Source organism: Chrysochloris asiatica, unplaced genomic scaffold, assembly GCF_000296735.1.
Source record: "Chrysochloris asiatica unplaced genomic scaffold, ChrAsi1.0 scaffold00124, whole genome shotgun sequence".
NCBI lineage: Eukaryota > Metazoa > Chordata > Mammalia > Afrosoricida > Chrysochloridae > Chrysochloris > Chrysochloris asiatica.
The window spans coordinates 4,766,753-4,786,541 of NW_006408642.1; the positions used below are offsets into that span (position 1 = coordinate 4,766,753).

General features: G+C 41.2%; 1 pseudogene; it reads left to right on the plus strand.

Annotated features, from left to right (window-relative positions):
• Nucleotides 1-17,946: 17,946 nt before the first annotated feature.
• Nucleotides 17,947-19,190, plus strand: LOC102811264 (annotated as a pseudogene).
• The last annotated feature ends 599 nt before the right edge of the window (nt 19,191-19,789 follow it).

Genomic DNA, 19,789 nt, shown 5'->3' on the forward strand with positions numbered 1-19,789 from the left:
ACTACCAGCCGCTCCGCGGGAGAAAGATGAGGCTTTCTACTCCCGTAAAGATTTACACCCTCGGAAACCCTGTACAGGGTCGCTATGGGTCGTACCCGACTCGATGGCACTTAACAACAACAACAACATATAAAGATATGTACATATCTATATCTATCTATCTATATATATATAAGTTTCACTGGCTTTGCTTCTCTAGAGAACCCAGCCTAAGACACATCTATATTAGATTTTGCAGCTAGAATTTCCATCAACAACCATGTCTTTTATGTAGTAACATCTTTGATTTTTAAGTCTTTCATCTATGTGTGAGGTCAGAGAAGAATAGTCATATTCAATTGTTTCTGTTTCTTTCTCCCCCCTCCCTTTTTTTTAACAGCCTTTTATTCTGAATAAAATTTTATGTGAAACTCCAACATACAAAACAGTTAAATGCAGGGCTGCTGTATCAGTTAAGGTATAATCAAGAAAGGTATAATGAACCCCTGACAGATTTTAAACAGATGGGATTTAACACAGGGGACTGATTACAAAATATAGCATTGGAAGAGCAGCAGTGCCAAACAGAAGACAGTGAGTCAACACAGAGATTCAGAACACAGGTGCACTGATGACACACTGAGTTAAGCACTGGGATGCTAATAGAAAGGTTGGTGGTTTGACCCACCAGTCCCTCTGAGAGACAAAGATGAGGCGGTTTACTTCCATACAATTTACAGCTTCAGAAAGTCTATGGAGCATTTCTACTGTCCTATATGGAGTCCTAAAGGAGTTCTGGTAGCATAGTGGTTACAAGTGAGGCTGCCAACCTCAAGGTCAGCAGTTCAAAACTACCAGTTGTTCCATGGGAGAATGATGAGGCTTTCTGCTCCTATAAAGATTTACAGCCTTGGAAACATTGTGCAGGGTCGCTATGAGTTGGAACCGACTCCACCGTAGTAACAACAACAACAACATATGGAGTCCTGGTGTGGCACTGTGGGTTAATGCACCGGCTGCAAAACCGTTTGAACCGCAAGGTCGGCAGTTCAAGCTCACCAGCTACTCCTCAGAAATCTCATACAGGGTCGGAACCGACTCGACAACACTTCACAACTACATGTGGTCATTGTGAGTCACAAATGACTCGATGGCAATGAGCTTTTAGGGTTCTAGGCTGGAGAGGCAGAAGCAGGAGCCTGGGGCCTGGCCTCATCCAGAGGAAACTAGAACCACGGCGAGATGGAGCCATATAGAAATAACAGCTTCTGTCCGAGATGCCGTAGTGAGCAGAGTAAAGGTATGAGTGGGTAACAGACGAGAGAGCAAACAGTTGCATGCACTGGCTACTGTATTCCTTCATCCTCTGTGGCAGCCCTTGAGGATGCTCTGATAAACCCTAGGCTCTCTTGGAGCACAACTAAAAAGTGCTAAAAGCTACTTTTGATTCCATTGTTCTAGAATACACTTGCTGTTATGACTTACCTGGTGGTGGTGATGGTGGTGGTGGCGTGCTGTGGAGTCGATTTTGACTCATAGAGACCCTGCATAGGGTTTCTGAGGCTGCAAATCTTTACGGGAGCAGAAAGCCTTATCTTTCTCCCATGGAACTGCTGGTAGTTTTAAACTGCTGACCGTGAGGTTAGCAGCCTGACACGTAACCACTATGCTACCAAAGCTCCTTTATGACTTGCCTATTGTCCCCAAAGGTATAAATGCTAAACCCCTATAATTGTGAATTTGGAAACAGGACTCTCATTGTTATGTTAATGAGACATAAATGTAAGGTGTGTTTTAAGCCAATCATTTCTGAGATATAAAAAGAACAAATTAAGCAGAGAAAACACTAAAAACCAAAACTCTCTGCCACTGAGTTGGTTTCAACTCACAGTGACTATAGGGCAGAGTGGAATGCCTGACCCCACAGTTTCCAAGCCTGTAAATCTTTACAGAAACAGGCTTCCACAGCTTTCTTCCATGGGGTAGCTGGTGGGTTTGAACTACCACCCTTTGTATTAGCAGTCCAATGCTTAACCTACTGCACCACCAGGGCTCCTTAGGCAGTATGAGTCAGAATTGACTTGACAGCAATGGTTTTCGGCGAGGAGAAGAAGGTATCAATGGAAGAAAGGATACATACACATGTGCATTAATAAGGAACCCAGGAGATGCTGAAAAGCATAAAGGGCCTTTCCCCAGAGCCTATATATAGAGACAGAAAGCCTAACCTTAGAGCCAATGCTCTGAATTTGGGCTTCTAACCTCCTAAAATGCAGGAAAATCAACTTCTGTTTGTTAAAACCAGCCACTTGGGGTTTTTTGTTAGATTAGTACCATGACACTTACCCTTTGGGAATTGAGCAATGAAAGAAGTTAAGTCCAAAGACCACAAGGAAATTGGTCAGATCTGTTTTCAATGTCTTTTGCTCCTTAAGTATGTGACCATCCTTTTGCCTCTTCTCTTCCAATTTCTGCCAGTACTGCCTTCTTTCCTCTGAGTGCCCAGAGCTCCTCTCCACAGTGTCCTCCAACACCTGACCATTGAAGCAGGAGCCCAACAAGCTGAAATGGTTATTTTTCCATCCTTCTCCCAGTTCAGTTACAACTCCATTTTCCTGATAATAAATCTCCTCTGGCAATGTGGAAGAAAGAGAACCTGACTTGGGCATCAAGAGCCCTAACTAAGAGTGGCTGTCCACTGTGCATTGTGCACAGTAGTGGTCTGGATACCTGCCAGAGTGCTCACATGATTCTGCTCTCCACACTCCTGCCAGTTCACACCCTCCTCCATTCTTCAGCCTGGGCTCAAATGAGTTCCTTGTCAGGGGATATTTAAGAAGACATGACCCAGTGACTCTGGAGACCCACCATGAAATCACCTTCTCTGTGTGTCATACTCTGACTTCATGCAACATCTAGACACTGATTTTCTGCCTCACTCTGATGAGTCAGTCATCACCTTGTGCTTCCAGGAACTGAGGAGGTGGAAACCATAATTGAGCCCCCGTGTTATTCCCCTGGGATTAATTCTTGCTTTGTCATTCTGTCTTGTACCATGTATTATGACTTTTTCTCTGCTCCCCCAAGACTGCAGAGTGTCCTCAAATGACTCTCAGTTCCCTGCAATGGAAAGATGCTTGCCTGGGATACTGGGTTAGTGTTGATTTTAAACAATAGGGCTACACCGGAGCATCTCCTCATTTTCACTTGGGTTTGGCCAACCGTTGCACCACCAGGGCTCTTTGAGGGGAGGTTGGCAAGTCCACAATCCAAAGGACAGAGGATAGGTTGGAGAGTCCTGCAGTCTTGCATCCCCAAATCCATAGATGGGTGATGAGAAGAATAAAGAGTGAATGTTTTAGAAAATTGTCTGTTTATCATCTGGAGGCATACTGTGCCATGGAGATTTTCTTTTTGCTCTTAAGACCTTCTGTTGATTGAGACCTGCCACATTATGTAGGGTAATCTGCTTTACTTGAGATCAAGTGATTTAATTACATGTGATTACTTTATAACAGCAACTAGACTAGCATTTGACCAAGTAACTGGGCACCATATCTAGCCAAGTTGACATATAAAATTAACCATCACACCCTGAAAACTGCTCGACTCTTCCTCCAAGTCCAGGTTGCCCCACATACACACCTGTTTTAGAACCTCCTCCTTCCTTCCTAAGTCTGGCTGGGGACCACCCAGAGACCATAAAGTGGAATCAAGATGTAGATGAGTCCCTTTCTTTCTCGTTGGTCTACTTTGATAAAGGAGTCATGACAAGAATTCTACTCTAGTTCTTCTCAGCTCCTGGCTCTACGAAGCCATCCAAGCCCTTACTTCCCCCGAGTCTTATTTTCATCCTCACAGAGGAGGTGTCCCAGGATGCCCCATCTCAAGGGACTTCTGTGAAAACCAAATAAAGACAGTTATAGGAAAATACTTTGTAAACCACTGACCCACCACTCATTTGTCACTTTGTCCTACTGTGGTGGCTTGTGAACAAGTTACAGTAGAGCTTCCAAACTAGGAAAAAGGAGAGGCAGTCTGTTTTTGAATGGTTATCCGCTGAAAAGACTCCTGGAGTGGCATGCACTGTGAACTACAAGGTCAGGAGTTCAAACTCACCAGGGGCTCCTTGGAAACCCTATATAGGGTTGCTATCAGTTGGAACTGACTCATTGGCACTTAACAACAACATACACTGAAAACTTTATTAATAGCATTGCAACATTGTCAGGGAAGTGATGAAAGATGAGTCTCTCATGTTGGAAGTCACTGAAAATACAAGTGGAGAAAAGTTACCTCCTCAAAGTAAAGTTGACCATAATGCTGTGAATGAAGCAAAGCTCTCAGGACCTTTATTTGTGGATAGTGCTCAACTCAAAATGAGAAGAAACAGCTGCAAACATCCATTAATAATCAGAACATAGAATGTATGAAGTATGAATCTAGAAAAATTGGAAGTTGTCAAAAATGAAATGGAAAGCATAAAGCTCAATCAGTACCCAATAGTAAACTGAAATGGACTAGTATTGACCATTTTGAATCAGATAATCATATGATTTAAGAGGAATGGCATTGCATTCATCATCAAAAAGAGCATTTCAAGTGCTGTTTAACAACAACAGGGAAGACCAATTAATACCACTATTAAAGTCATGTACCAACCACTAAAACCAGTGATGATGAAACTGAAGAGTTCTGCCAACTTCTTCAGTCTGAAATGATCAAACATGCAATCAAGATGCATTGATAATTACTAGCGATTGGAATGTAAAATCTGGAAGCAAAGAGGAAGGATCCACAGTTGGAAAACAGGGCCTTGGTGATAGAAATGATGCTGGAGCTTGCATGATAGAATTTTCCTAGATCAATGGCTTATTTATTGCAAATACCAATTTTAAGCAGCATAAAAGACTACTATGCACATAGACCTCACTACTTGGAATACACAGGAACCAACTACATAGACTACATCTGTGAAAAGTGAAGAAGCTCAATACAAAACAAGGCCAGGGGCTGACTGTGGAACAGACTATCAATTACTCAGAATGCTAATTCAAGCTGAAGCAGACTAAACTTACAACAAATCAACCAGAGCCCAAAGATGACTTTGAATATATCCCACCTGAATTTAGAGACCATCTCAAGGACAGAATTAATGCATTTGACACTAGTGACAAAAGACATAAAATGCTGTGGGACAACATAAAGAACATCACACAGAAAGAAACAAAAGGTCATTGAAGAGACAGGAAAGAATGAAAAAAAAAAAAAATCAGTGTCAGAAGAAACTCTGAAACATGCTGTTGAGCACAGAGAAGCTAAAGTGAATAGACGAAACACTGAAGTAAAGAAAGCTGAACGGAAAATTTCAAAGTGCAGCTCGAGAAGTCAAGAATTATAATGAGATGTGCAAAGACTTAAGAGTTAGAAAACCAAAAGGGAAGTACATGCTTATCATTTCTCAAGTTGAAAGAATGGAAGAACAAATTCAAGCCTTGGCATGCAGTATTGAAGGACTCCATGGGCAAAATATTGAATGATACAGAAAACATCAAAAGTAGATGAAAGGAATTCACAGTCACTGTACCAGAAGGAGATGGTTGATATTCTGCCTTTTCAGGAGGTGTAGTATATGATAAAGAACCATTCCTTCTGATGGAAGAAGTATAAGCTGCACTGAAGGCATTGTTGATAAGCAACTCTCCAGGAATTGACGGAATACAAATTGAAATCATTCAGCAAACTGATGCAGCACTATAGTCACTCATTCATCTGTAAGACAGCTACCTGGACAACGGATTGGAAGAGAGCCATATCTGTGCCCATTTCAAAGAGAGGTGACCCATCAGAATGTGGAAACCATCCAATAATAGCATCAATATCACATGCAAATAATATTAACAGTATTAAACAGGGAACTGCCAGAAACTGAGGTTGCATTCAGAAGAAGGCGTGGAACTAAGGATATCATTGCTGACGTCAGATGGATCTTTGCTGGAAGCAAAGAGTATTGGAAAGATGCTTACTTGTACTTTATTGACTATGCAAATTGTTTAACTCTGTGAATCATGACAAATTATGATAACACTGCAAAGAATGGGTATTCCAGAACACTTAATTGGGCTCATGAGGGCCCTTTACATAGACTAAGAGACAGTTGTTCAAACAGAACAAAGGGATAGTAAATTGTTTAAAATCAGAAAAGGTATGTTCCAGGATTGTATCCTTTCCCCATACCTATAGAATCTGTATGTTGAGCAAATAATTCAAGAAGCAGGATTGTGTGAAGAAAAATGTGGCATCAAGATTGGAGGAAGAATCACTAACAACCTGTAATTTGCAGATAATATGACCTTGCTTATGTAATGAGAAGACGACTTTGAATACTTACTGATGAACATCAAAGACTACAGCTTTCAGTATGGATTGCATCTCAAAGTAAAGAAAACAAAAATCCTCCCAGCTGGACCAATAAATAACATCTTGAACAATAGAGAAAAGATTGAAGGTGTCAAAGACGTAATTTTTCTTAGATCCACATCAACACTCATAGAAGCAGCAGTCAAAAATCAAGGACATACTGAATTAGGCAAATCTCTGGTAGCGTAGTGGTTACGAATCGGGCTGCGAACCTTAAGGTCAGTGGTTCGAAACTACCAGCCACTCCGCGGGAGAAAGATGAGGCTTTCTACTCCCGTAAAGATTTACACCCTCGGAAACCCTGTACAGGGTCGCTATGGGTCGGACCCGACTCGATGGCACTTAACAACAACAACAACAACAACTGTGGCACTGTAGAACATGGGAACACTGAATGGTTTAAATTTAAGGAAGTTGGGTGACAGGGTTGTATTCTTTCACTGTACTCATTCAACCTGTATGCTGAGCAAATAATCCGAGAAGCTGGGTTATATGAATAAAAATGTGGCATCAGGATTGGAGGAAGACTCATTAACAACCTACAATATGAAGATGATACAACCTTGCTTGCTGAAAGTGAAGAAGACTTAAAATATTTACCGATGAAGATCAAAGAGCACAGCCTTCAGTATGGATTGCGTCTCAATGTAAAGAAAATGAAAACCTTCACCACTGGACCAATGAACAACATTCTTTTCAATAGAAAAAAGATTGACGTTGTCAAGGACTTCATTCTTCTTGGATCAACTATCAACACTGATGGAAGCAGATGTCAAGAAATCAAACGACGTATTGCATTAGGCAAATCTGCTGCACAAGAACTTTTTAAAGTGTTGAAGAGCAAAGATGTCAGCTTGAGGACTAAGATGTGCCTGACCGGAGCCATGTTATTTTCAATAACCTCATATGCATGCAAAAGCTGGACAGTGAATAAGGAAGACAGTAGAAGAATTGATGCTTTTGAGTTATGGTGTTGGAGGAGAATATTGAAAGTACCATAGGCTGCCAAAAGAACCAACAGATGTGTGTTGGAAGAAGTGCAGCCAGAGTGCTCCTTGGAGGCCAGGATGGCCAAACTTCATCTCTCATACTTTGGACATATTGTCAGGAGAGACCAGTCACTGGAGTAGGATATCATGTTTGGTGAAGTGGAGTGTCAGAGAAAAAAGAGAAAGACCCCCAGTGAGATGGATTGGCAAAGTAACAGCATCAATGGCCCAGGATCGGGCAGTGTTTTGTTCTGCTGTGCATAAGGTCTCTATGAGTTGGTACCAACTCAATGGCACCTAACAACAACAACAACTGTGGCGTTGCAGGCTAATGCGTCATACTGCAGAGTTGTTTGAACTGCAAGGTAGGTGTTTCAAGCTCACCAGCTGCTCCTTGGAAACCCTATACAGGGTCACTATGGGTTGGAATCGACTCGACGGCACTTCACAACAACAAAAACTGCACTAGACCTCTTTCAAGTGTTTAAGAGCAAAAATATCAACTTGAGGCCTAGGGTGCGCCTGACCCAAGCCATGGTAGTTTCAATAGTCTCATATATATGTGAAAGTTGGACAATGAATAAAGAAGACTTGAGAAGAATAAGTTCACTTGAATTATTGTCAGAGAAGAATATTAAAAGCACAATGGACTGCCAGAAGAACAAATAAATCTGTCTTGGAAGAAGTACATCCAGAATGCTCCTTAGAAGTGAGGTAGGAAAGGTTATCAGGAAGGGCCAGTCACTGGAAAATGACATCACATATGGTAAAATGAAGGGTCAGTGAAAAAGAGGAAGATCTCCCCAAGGAGATGGATTGACAAAGTAGCTGCAACAATGGACTCAAACGTAATAATAATTGGGAGGATGGCAAAGGACTGGTCAGTGTTTTGTTCTGACATGCGTAGGGCCACTATGAGTCAGAGCCAACTTGAAGGCACCTAACAACAAGCCATAGACCAGCAGATCTCACATGTGTTCTGTGGATCCCAGGAATCTCTGGGACCCATTCCAGTTGTCAAGACTCAAAGACATTTTTATAATGATCCTAAGTCTGTATTTTCCTTTTTCAATAAGTTCACATTTATACATTTATAGCATGAATCAAGTCAGTGACACCAAACTATGATAGTTATCTATGTAGTCTTAGTCTCTTTCACTTGCAGAAAAAATAAAACAAATTCAAGTTGAATTAATGTCTTGGTTAACAGCAAAAATTATTACTGAACCCCAACTCTTGATACACATCTTTTTTATGTTCTATGTGACTACATAAATAGTATACATAAAGCACTTATGGTGTAAACAGAACTATAATGTTCATCTTAAGGAAAAGCAATTGTTTGAGTTGCAAGATGAACTTTTTTCATGGAATCCCATTTTTTCTTGTAAGAACAACTGACAGAAAAATTATGGTTAATCAAATTTAGATGTTCATCAGACATTTTCTCAAAAATAAATGAAGTGAGCCTGTCACATCAAGGAAAAGAAATGATAGTGGTTTTTGTAATGATAACACTTGATCTTTACAAAATTTTTTTTAAAAGGTGATTTTTGAAAAACTTGTATTTGCCCTCCAGATCTTGACAGCATCCCAATGCTTAAACACTTGTCTTATGAGATTGGTGATAGAATTAACACATGTGATTTTTTTTCTATATTGTATAATGAAACATTTCCAGTATTTATAAAATCTACAAAATTTATTGAACCAATATTTTTCAAGCAACCAATGAATGAAGGTACACATCTGAGTGTGGGTAAAAGATTCATTCAAAGTGGGAGATTTCAATGGAACAGCCTGTGATTTTAATATACTAATGTAAAATTTTAACATGGCATTATGTGGATGGTATATCGATCTGGTTTTAGATTCCACATCACAACTATACAAACTAATCTTTAAGAAACTTTGACTTGGTAAGGTTGGGCATATTGTTAAAAACAATAGTCACAATTTTCTGAGAAGGCTATTTTAATATTCTACCCTTTTACATATCATGTAAGGTCTGATTTTCAGAATATAAATCAAACAAACAGTATATTGTAAAAGCCTGAATGGAGAGGCAGACAGGAGAATCCAACTGTTAATCCATTCTATTAAGCCAGACATTAAAGAACTTTGCAAAATCATAAAACACATCACTTTTTAAGTTTGTTTTTTAAAAAAATATAATGCATTTATAAGAAACATTATTTATATGAACATTAATTGACTTTATCATTGTTATTTAAAAATACTAGTAAATATTTTTTAATTTTCTCAGTTTTCTAACATGTTATACATCAATAGATACAACTCACCTATCTTCATTACCTAGTACTGCCTTATTGGAAATAATACAAATGGCTTTAACAAACAAATGAATTTTCTTACAGTTTAGGAAGCTGAAAGTGTCAGCTTTGGGGGAAACCTTTCTCTCTGTGTGGGCTCTGGAAGAAGGTCCTTGTTTCTTTTAGCTTCTGCTTCTAGGTGATTTTCATGGGGCTTGTCATCTCTCAACTCGATTTCCTCTCTGTCTGTGTGCTTATTTGGTCTCTCTCTTTTTTTTTTTTTTATTTCAAAAGAGATAGACTCAAGATACACTATACACTAACCCTGCCTGATTAACATAGCAAAGACAGCTCACTCCCTAATGGAACTATAACCACAGGCATAGAGGTTAAGATTAACAGCACATGACTTCTTGTTGTTGTTGTTGTGAGGTGCTGTAGAGTCGATTCCAAATCACAGAAACACCATACACAACAGAACGTGACCCTGCCCGATCCTGTGCCATTCCTATCATTGCTACACTTGAGCCCATTGCTGCTGCTGTGGTACCAATCCATCACATTGGGGGTCTTTTCTAGCATTTTGTGGTTCTTTCAATATTCTTCTCCAACACCATAACTCACATTCTTCAATTTTTAAAGGGTCTTCTTTATTCATTGTCCAACTTTACTCATTGTCACATGCATTTGAGTTATTGAAAATACCATGGCTTGGGTCAGGTGCACTGTAGTCCTCAAACTCATATCTTTGAACACTTGAAAGAGGTCTTGAGCAGCAGATTTGCCCAATGCAATACATCATTTGGTCTCTTGATTGTTGCTTCCATGAGTATTGATTATGGATCCAAGCAAAATGAAGCATAATTCAATATATAGCACAACATTTAAAAAAATGTGTGTCCTAAGTAATGAATTCCTGACACCAAATGTTTGATCACCACTGACTTAGAGAACACTACAAATTTCAGGGGTATCTTTTGTTTTTGTTTTTTTGAAAAATCATTGTTTCTCCTCAAATTCCCCAATTGTATTTTTCACACGAGATCTCAGACTACAGCTTCTACTTTTGGGAAAAGCATCCCATTGCCCAACTTCCCTTCTCAAAGAAAGGCTGAGATTTGAGGACTCCAGTAGAGCTCCCTGCAAATCTCTTTTACAAGCCTTTGCTGATATTAGAAGTTACATATTCTTAAAGATATATTTCCAGGTTTATTAAAATACTCTCAGTGTCATGAACACTGTTTAAAGCCACCCATAAATAAAGGAGGCATTCAGTGTTCTTTTTAACTTTTTATTGTGAATTCAGTGAAGGTTTACAGACAAGATCATGGGTTTTACATTCAACAAATTGTACACTTTGTTTCATCTCAATGATTACAATCCCCTCCATGCAACACTTCCTGCCTGTGGTTATTTCCATTCCACCCTCCTTCCCAACCCTTCTCAACTTTGTCCGTAGGTAAATGTTGCCCTTTTGATTTTGAATGATTGACCATTCCATGGTGAGCATGTCTTACTAGTGTTGTTGTCTTCCTTTATAGCTATCTATTGCTTAGCTGACAATTGGGCCATGAGGGTTCCATTTTCAGACCCTAATGGTGGTTGAGGACCATAATCTCAGGTTCTTCTAGTCTCTTTCTGACCAGCAAGTCTAGTCTTTTGTTATAATTTTGAGTGTTGTTCCACATTTTCTCCTACTCTATCTGGGATCTTCCAATATGATCCCCTTTCAGAGCAGTTGGTAGTGATAGCTGGGCACCATCTAGTTCTTCAGGTCTCAGAATCATGGTGACTGATGGTCACCTACTCCATTAGTCCACTGGATTAATTGATTCCAAGCATCTTCAGTTCTCATCACTCTTCTTTCTTAAGCACATGGAGAGACCAAAATTGCACTTAGAAGACTGCTCAGAGGTTTTAAGATCTCAAATGCTACTCACCAAAGTAGGATGTAAAACATTGTCTTTGTGGACTGTGTTATGCCAATTGACCATGGTGTCCTCTGAGACTATGGTCCTGAGTTCTTAGACCCAGCAACTTTTTGCCTTAAGATTTCTGATAATATCTATGAAGTTTTCATCATTTTACCCACTGTATGCTCCACCACATCCATAGATGTGTTTGTAGCAAAGGTCAATACACATATTCAAACATCCTTTCAACTGATCTTATGGTTTGCACAGATGCTGTGGTTTTCTATAAATTTTAGAGATTAGTGTCTTGTCTGATGTGTCATTCAAAAGATTTTTTTTACTGTCTATAGGCTCTCTTTTTGCTCTTTTGGCAAAATCTTTTGATGCACGTAAGTGTCTAATTTTAAGGAGGTCCCAGTCATTTATTTTGTCTTCTACTGTGTGTGTGTCTAGTTTTGTTTGATAGGTCTGTACAACCTTTCTGCCTAGTCTGCCATCTTACTGCCTTCTCCAAGCCATTGAATTTTGTAGCTGAATTTCTTGAATTTTTACAGCCACCATCATGGGCCCAGGGTTTGACTTTGAAATACATGTGAATGTGAGCATGGCTAGCCTTATTTACCCCCTCTTTATATTTATGCTGGATAGTTTGCTTCCTGCCCCACCCTCACCCTTTTTCTGTGTGTATGTGGATACTCTCCTCACTTCCATCTCTTCCCCATTGTGGTCCAATGAATTGTTTAGCAATATCTCTTTCTTGTTTTATTCTTGGTAACTCCCACCAAATGAGTGGGTGGGGATATGTAAATGTGAGGTGCTTATGGCCCATCAAGGGAATTGGATAGTTTGCTAATAAAGTAAGTAAGGTGCATGGCACTATTGAGGAAATGGGGCTAGGAAAATAAGGTGTATGAGACCCCAATGAAAGAATTGGTCAGTTTTGCCATCTTGCTAGGCTTAAAATAATCCATCCCAAAGGCAGAAAAGGGGATTTCATGATCACCAAGAAGGAAGAGCCAGGAATAGGGTGCATCTGTTGGAAACAAGATCCCTGCACAGAACCTCCTCAATCCAGGAGACGGAAAGCTGTGATATAAGGGACAGGAAAATGACAAGAAGCAACAGAAGAGAAACAGTGACAACAGAGGCAGCAGAACCAAGAGACCAGTACCAAGACAGAGCAGTGAAATTCCCAGCCCAGGAAGCAAGAAAGCTGAGTGCCTTTAGGAGGCTTGCAGCACAGTGGCGTGCCTTCAGGCATTAGTCTGGGAGTTAGACTTCCTGACCAAGGTAGCTGAGCACCTCTGGACCTCTGAGCATCAATCAACAGTTAAAATAGCTGTGGGCCAGACTAAGAAGCTAAGAGCCAGAGACAGGCATGCCTTGGGACAGTGCTGAAAAGAGGCTGTTCTGATTGAAGAACTCTAACTGAGTCATTTCTGACCTTGAATCATACCCTATTAGCTCCCTTTGTTTTTGTTGCTAAGTGCCATTGAGTTAGTTCTGACTCATAACGACACTGTATAGGGTTTCCAAGGAGTGGTTGGTGGGTTTGAATTGTCAACCTTGACCAGTGGTTATCCTACAGTGCCACACCAGGACTCCATTACTTCCCGATTAACCTTTTGTTAAAATACTGGTGTGACACTGCAGGATAAAACACTGAACCACCAAGTCAATTTGAACCACCAGGTCGGCAGTTCAAACTCACCAGCCACTCCTTGGAAAGCCAACACAGGATCACTATGCATTGGAAACGACTTAACAGCACATAATAACAACAACAATAAACCCCATAATAATGACTCTTGTCTACGAGTTCTGTGTGCCCATTGCAATGATTTATCAAACCCAGTAAAGAAGTAGAGAGTCTTGTAGGAGGGATGGTTTGTGTCAGGGTTATTGAAAAGGTTAGAGGGTTGAGGCTTGTCTGACTGCCACTTTACAGGAATCAGCTTTGAGTGACTTGACTAACGCTGATGATTTTGATTCTCTTCCCTGCTTGTGAAGTTAGAGGAGGCCAGATGCCTCTGCCATATCATGTTACACCCATGTATGTGGTTACTATGGGACCAGACACTTTTTACAACATGATCCTTTCTAGCCGTGGTTGACTGGCCAATCAGAGCATGTCTCAGTGAGTTTTGGATGTTAGGATTCAGATTATCAAATTGGTTTTATTCCAGTTGGCTAAAGCTATAATACATAAAACCTTAGAACCTTTATTATCTCTATTTTCCATCACACAGCCAAGGAGCAAAGGAAGGCAGCTTGTACCAAAAGGTGGAAATCAAAATGATGTTCACAGAGAAGCTTAGTGGAGAGATGGAGAGAGAAATGCTCATCATCCCAGGTCCTGGCTACAAATTTTTCTGAGGTCCAACCATGCCCTACCTTTCTCATGGTTTGGCTGTTAAATTTTTCCTGGGCTTCTGTGAGCTTCCACCCCCTTCCTCTTCACCACTCCCCAGTCCTTGGCTTTGGTTTTCTGTTTGTTTGTTTGAGTTGCTAACCAGCCCTGTAGACTTCTTTGTTACCAATTTCAGCACTGCACACACTCAGGAGATAAATCATTTCCTTGGATAAATGGATGACAAATAACTTTGCATTTGTTGAATGACAGTGAATCAATTGTACTTGGGTTTAAGTAGAATATGCAAGGCTGGGCTGGGTATGTATGTGTGTACATATGTATACATGCTTATGTTACCTGGTTCCACACAATCAAAACCTTGTTAGCTAAGAAATGTAATTGTCCTCCAACTTTCCAAGGAGTCACATTTATGTAAAGACTTACATAAATGCTTCTATCATCTCTTTATGCTTTCAGAGAAAGATTATTTCCAGACTCAGAGTCATTACTGAGTACAGCAAAGCTATTCTACTGCCATACAATTTGTAGTTTAGAATTCTTAGCCTAAAGCCTATAGGTAGATATTAGGGAGCCTATAAACTTCTATGGAAAATTTATTTTCTAATAATTTTCACCACTGTATTTCCATCACTGTCTTGTTGAAATTGAACATTTCTTTCATTTATTAGTATTGCAGTTAAAAATCACAACACAGCCACACTTCACTTATTGACCTGGTTAGATTCCAAAGGCCAGATCTTTATGTGAAAATTGGCATTATGCAAAAGGAGAGAATGGCCACATCAAATCACAAAACGGAGGATGACTTAATCATTAGAATATCCAATCGGATCATTACATCGCTGCCAAATTACATCTATACAGAACTGCCAAACTATTGAGATTGATGGCCCAGTCAAGCTGACACATAACCTTAACCATCCCAGTCAGCATTACTCTGGCCTTGCACCTCGGCATTTATTACTACTGGACATAAGTTGATAATGTGCAAAATGGTCGGATAGTAGGTGTTTTGCTATTCTCATGAATGTGAAATAATGGCTAATGAGACAGTTGCTAACTGAGGAGTAGGTGCAGAATAAGAAGGACCAAACTATAGGACTGATAGATAATCCCATATCATATCATTCAACGATGGAATTATAGCTAATTCCACTAAAGTACTTCACCCTCCAGTAGACTTTGTTACTTCACACATCGATTACTTTCTTGGGAATGTGGCAGCTCTGTAGGATAAGCACCAGAGTTTGAACTACAAAGTCAGTGGTTTGACCCTACCAGCCACTCCAAGGGAGAAAGATGAGGCTTTTTGCTCTCATAAAGATTTACAGAAAGCAATCTTATACAAGGTCGATATGAGTTGGGACCAACTTGATGGCACCTAACAACAACATCAGTTATTTCATTAAAATATTTTAGTATTTAGATACCTATAGTGGTAGTGGTGGTTGTGTAAGTCAGTTCTGACTCGTAGTGACCCTGTTTAGGGCTTCCGAGGTTGTAAATCTTTATGGAAGCAAGCTGTTGATGGAGAAGGAATGGGAAAGATTGTTGCTAAAATCCCAACATCTTCTGGAATCTCAGAAAGTTGGGTTCCTTCTTGTCTTGTTAGCGAAGACAGCGACCTCCACTGATGGGTTATGAAAGAGTTATAGCCATGACAGGGACCAGAGTGCAGACTTTGTCCCTTCAGGCTTTCCAAGAGTGACCTCAGGGTCGCCTTTGATACAGGGTTGACTGAGCAGGGTCCACACCTTGCTGAGAGTGGGTTTTGGTGACCAGTAGCCTATAGGCATGGCAATTGGTCCACCTGTTGCCTTGGTATTGGGTAGTAGGGACTCTCGGGGCATCAATACTTTTAGGTTGCTGAAACTCAATCACAAGCTTATATTTCAAATATAGCACTGGTGTCTACATCTAATTGGCAGATTAGATTACAAGCATATTATAAGAGTATTCACAAGCTCTGTATCTAAGTCCTCAACTACTTTAAGTACAAAGCCATGTAATAAAATAAGTAGCAGATTATAGCCCTTTTAGTAGGTGGTACTGCTTCCGATTTGTGTATTTGGAATTCTAGAGGAAAGCAGGGGAGTGTTGGGAGTCAATTCTTCCCAGAAAGCTCAAAGTTCAGATCTGGAAGTCAGGAATCTCAGTCCCTTCCTTATCAGAAATGAAACTGTGGGCAAGTTGTGAAACTTCTCTTAGTCCCTCTAGACTTTCAAATTGCATATGAATATTGCTGTAAGGATTAAATAAAGCAGAGTATATAAATGCTCAAAACATCATATGACTCATTATGAGAATTTCCCAATTCAGACTTTTTACCATTTTAGACAATGTTTAAAGCAATTATTACCCAACTAAGAAATCCACACATGTTCATATTTTCCTCCAAGTATCACTGTGGGATATGAATTAAGTACTAGTCAGAGTCTCCCTCCTCAAGCAGAGGGTGGAGAAAATTTAAGTTCTGAATTGAAAGGAAATGATGATTAAGTATAATAGGAGTACAGAAAATGATGGGGTGACATTTTACTTGACCTTAAAGTAGAGAATTTCAAGGTGTAAGGAAAAGAGGAGGAGGCATTTCAGGTATCAGAAACATTGCGGGCACAGGTGTGAAGGCAGGAAGGTCGTGGATGGCCAATGAGCAGATTTCTTTGACTCAAGCAGGATGGCTTTGAGAGACAAAGCCAGATGGGAAGTCTAGGGTTGGCTCATGCGGAGGTCTGGAAACCAGGCAGCTACACGAGCCATAGCAAGTTCCTGAGAGAGAAGAACCACATAGCACATTCTCTTGGGGCCTCATCCATGTCTCTCTCCTTGGCCTACACTGAGGGTCATCTGAACTCTATTTCCTTCCATGCAGGTGGTCTCTGCTTGAAGTGTTCTCTACTTACAGAATTGTGCTTGGCCAATCCAGAACAGTCCAGAGGGCCAGAGAGTTAACACCCAGAAGTGAGCTTCAACTAGTGAATCAAAAGAGTTGGTGGGTAAATAGCCCAGCTTCTTCACGCCTTGGAGGACAATTTCAAGGTGTATTTCTCACAGCCTCTCAAAGTCCCCAGAAGAATTGAGCCTTCATTGCCCACAGTGGTGATCTCTTTTCCCCACTCTCTTTATTAACTTCTCTTGCTTCCCAGCTGCTTCACACACTTCCTGGAATCAACCTCCTAAATGTGTTTGTACCTAATGCTTGACCGCGGTCTGCTTTGTTGCTGTTGCTGTTACGTGTCATCAAGTCATCGAGTCAGTTCCAACTCATAGTGACCCTGTATAGGGTTTCCCAGGCTTTAAATCTTTGCAGGAGTAGAAACTCTCACCTTTCTCCCATGGAGTGGTTGGTGGGCTCAAACCACCACCCTTGTAGGTCACAGTCCAAGGGTCTGCTGTGGCGGGACCCAGATTGAAGTAGAACACAATGAATGTGTATTTGGAAGCAGTTTGGCTGATGTTGTTTATGGAAGGTTTTCTTGAACATGCTCTTTTTGTTTCAAGAAAACCTTAAAGAGTAAAATACATTATTTATTTCATGAGTAAGCACTCTCAGAGACAGGAGAGGGTGGGTTCCAGTTCTAAACCAAGAAACACTTGCCAACCTGCCTGCCAACCTCAGAGGATCCTCTAACTAGGACAGTAGCCTTGGGCCACAGCCCGGGGGTAGTTTGGGGCCTGCAGCGTCCATATGACCCCTCCACTTTTTTTAGGAACCATTATCGGAGGCTGCCAAAGAGAACTGCTGGGTCTTAACAGATTGCTTTTGTTTGGAGCCATTCCTCCGGCTGTAACCTGTCCCCTCTGCTGCAGGACCCTCAGAGGAGTAGATTTGTATCCACTTTGGGTGATAAGAAGACTTGCAGTCACTGGCCAAAAACTTTTTGGTTTCTTTGGATGACTTAAAACCACCCAAACTTGTTTTTGTGTGAGGTTGCTCCACAAGTTCTTGCTTATTGTAGGGTCGCCCTCCTGGAGTGCAGTCTTTTCTGAGGGTGGAAATGGCCAATTCGGGACCACCGCAGCTGGGCTTTTCCATGGCCCTGCTGGGCTGGGTAGACTTGGTGGCTTGCACCACCATTCTGCAGTGGCAGATGAGTTGGTACATGGGTGACAACATCATCATGGCCTAAACCTCATACAAGGGGCTGTGGATGGAGTGTTTGGTGCACTGCAGAGCACTGGCTTGATGAGCTGAAAAATTTACAACTTGGTGCTTATCCTGACAGAGGCTTTGCAGGCCACTCGTGCTCTAATGGTAGTATAGCTGGCGCTGAGCTTCTTCGCTGTGTTTGTGGCCACGCTGGACATGAAGTGCATGCGCTGTGGAGGGCACGACAAAGAAAAGAAAGCCCATTATAGTAATGACCAGAGGCATTGTTTTTATTGTGGCAGCTCTGACTGCCTTGGTAGCTTGCTACTGGTATGGCCATCAGGTTGTCTTAGACTTTTATAACCCCTTGTTGTTGTGAGGTGCCATTGAGTCCATATCAACTCATAGCGGCCTTATGCACAGCAGAAAGAAACACTGGCCCGATCCTGGGCCAACCTCACTGCTGTTGCCACACTTGAGTCCATTGATGCTGCCACATGGCCAATCCATCTTGCTGGGGGTCTTCCTCTTTTTCTCTGACCCTCCACCTTACCAAACATGATATCCTACTCCAATGACTGGTCTCTCCTGACAATATGTCCAAAGTATGAGAGACGAAGTTTGGCCATCCTGGCCTCCAAGAGCACTCTGGCTGCACTTGTTCTAACACAGATCTGTTGGTTCTTTTGGCAGCCATGGCACTTTCAATATTCTCCTCCAACACCACAACTCAAAAGCATCAATTGTTCTACAGTCTTCCTCATTCACTGTCCAGCTTTCACATGCATATGAGGTTATTGAAAATACCATGGCTTGGGTCAGGAGCACCTTAGACCTCAAGCTGACATTTTTGCTCTTCAACACTTTAAAAAGGTCTTGTGCAGCAGATTTGCCTAATGCAATACGTCATTTGATTTCTCGACTGCTGCTTCCGTGAATGTTGATAGTTGATCCAAGAAGAATGACTCCTTGGTCCCCATGAATTTTAAATACAAGTTTGGTCCTGCCATTTTTATTGGCTGGTCATGATCAACTCTGGTGCTTCTGTGGGGTGTACTGTTCTCTTGCTCCTGTCCTGGCAGTGAGAGCACAATTGGGTACCAGGTGCACTACACCTATTCTAAACCCAACTCTGCCAAAGAGCATATGTGAACTGGCACCTCTTTGCCATAGACTCACAGTCAGAGAGCTCAACCTGTGGACAGGGAGCCTAGCAAAGGCCTCCTGGTCAGCCCAGTTCTGCTGTGTGCCATGTAGTCCTCTGGGAAGTCAGATGGGGAAAACTGAAATAGGGGTGTGCTTTTTGTATGGTAATAAAAAATACTTTGGAAGATAGGCTTCTTTTTTTCCCCTTCAGGGCCTCTTATTCCAGCTCAGTTCCTAGCAGGGAGCCTGGAGCCTGAGTGTATCTACTTTTAGCTCAATTCAAAACCACTTAATAGGTACTATAGACATAGATAGACTGGGAGAAAAATGTGGAATGAAACTTAAAAAAATAAATACTAGGCTTATTGGTCTGATAGAGACTGGTGAAATCCCAGAGAGTATGGCCTTTAGACACCCTTCAGGCCTAGAACCAAACTCATCCCTATGGTTCAACTTTCAGCCAAAGGATTGACAGGCCTAGAAGGTCAATAATATACCAGGAAGGTAAACACACACTTTAGAACAATCACCCAAAGGAAACCAAAAGGACAGCACTTGCCTACAGATAAAGCTCAGTAGGTACAGACAGGAAAGAAGCAAGGAAA